Consider the following 2,040-nt stretch of genomic DNA (forward strand, 5'->3'; position numbering starts at 1 on the left):
CGCCCTTGACCAGGTGTCAATTAACGTACTTGAATCGTAATTTTGTCAAGGTTGACTCACTCGTCGACAGAGGTGGATCTCAGGAAGGAGACAAAATGAGGGATGGGGATGGTGTTTTCAGCGGTCGTAGGTAACGTAGAGCCCAGGCTATCCCTATTTAGCTTTTAAGTGCAGGGACTTAAGCTAGAGGCACAGGAAGAAATGAGAGGAAGGCGTGTTGGCAGGGAAGCAAACAAATAAAGCGAGAGGTTCAATGGGTTCCCGGAACATATTTAGGGACACATTGGTACGGTTTAAGACGGAATCATAATATTATCACAGGTGGTAAAAAATAGGAAATATCAGTGTTATTACTGTCGTGGATGTGCAAATAGGTCATACTTTAAAACCAAGATAAGGAAAATCGTCCAATGAATTCAATATGCTCATATCAACACGTTAATTAAAGTGATCGCGTGCCCTGTAACATTAGAACTAGCGCGTGTGTGTTATTCGTGTATAGTTTTTTTTTTCATAAATCTAAATATTCTTTCGTTGAAGCGATGTGTTGATACAGTGTGGTCACTGGCTGTGTGTATGCTTATGTGTGCTTGACTATGTGTGCGTGTGCGGGTATGAAAATAATTCCTCGAGAACCAGACGAGTGCCGGTTGTCCAGGGTCTTCCTTTAAAGGGTCGTTAACCAGAGGTAGGCTATAATAATGAAGCGATCGTATCATTGAAGTGAAGAGCGAGGTGTGGCCTGGGACAGGGGGGGGGGGATGAAGAAAGACCGGATCGTCACCCACGGCTTTTGGGTCAATGTCTCAGGCCTCGGTTTCAGGTCTGGCGTTTGTCACCTTCGTGATAACTCGGCAGCCAGCCTCCACGGCCGTGTTACCAGGCTATGTCCCCAAGTGAGACCATGGGAACTGCTTTCGCCTTCTAACTTCTTCATTGTGGTGCTTGGTGTGGATGGGAGATTATTATTTTTAGTTTTATAGCACATTGTCTAGTATATGACACAGACATAGAACTGAGGCTTGTACTGGCACGACATATAGGTGGCATTAAGTATAATATTGAAGGTTAATATGGTTTCGCTTGGTGAAACTGATTTTTTGTATGTACATTGCAATGAAAAATGGGAGGGTGAGAGAAAGAAAGAATGATTTGCGTTTTAGTGTCTATATAGATAAAAAAGCATGGAGTTTGTAGGACAAGTATAATTCAGATGTGCAGTATTCCGTGGACGGTATTTCTTCATCGTGCGCACTGTTCGTAGCGTTTTGGATTTTCAAAATGGATGTCACCTCATCGCCATTTCTAATCTTCATTATGTTGAACAACATTTTTTTTTTTCATCTCTGGCATGAATGTTTCTAACCAAACTAAATAACATTGCCTGCTTCTTCGGCCGCCGTCATCGTCCCAGCCAGGCACGGCATCCCAAGGTCACCTGAGCACTCCAAGCAGTCATCAAACTCACTGGTTTCACCCTCATTATCCTCATCTCTCCGTCCTCCTCATTACCAGCGCATAACGCAGTGTTCGTTGAAACCGCAATAATGGCTTTCGCAATAGCTAATGTCTTGGAGTTGGCATATCGATTATGCGATTCAGTTCAGTGAAGTGAAGTGTGAGATTGCGTTACCGATTCATATATACATATCTGTTTAACTTCCATGATTGACGCAATCACTTAGTTACATCTCCGTAGACGAACTCGAAACTCTCTCGCCTTGCACGACGGCTAACTGACGGCGGGTGGACGGGCCTCACAGAGTCACGGTCGAGCCGCTGGCCGGGACGGGGCGCAGGGAGGCCGCACGCTGGTCATCACACGCTCCTCGGCACGTGAAAACTGTTGCTTATGATCCGCGGGTTCCTGTGCAGCGGTGCGTGGGTGCATGGCGCCCACCCACACGCTGGCGCTGTCATTATGCTTTCTGATCTTGTGTTTATCATATTTCATGCTAGTGCTGATTATATAATGGAGATACTTGTCCTTTGTTTTTACCACTATTTGGTACCGGTAATGATAATTCACTTCACATCAGC

Source organism: Penaeus monodon, chromosome 25, assembly GCF_015228065.2.
Source record: "Penaeus monodon isolate SGIC_2016 chromosome 25, NSTDA_Pmon_1, whole genome shotgun sequence".
Classification (NCBI taxonomy): domain Eukaryota; kingdom Metazoa; phylum Arthropoda; class Malacostraca; order Decapoda; family Penaeidae; genus Penaeus; species Penaeus monodon.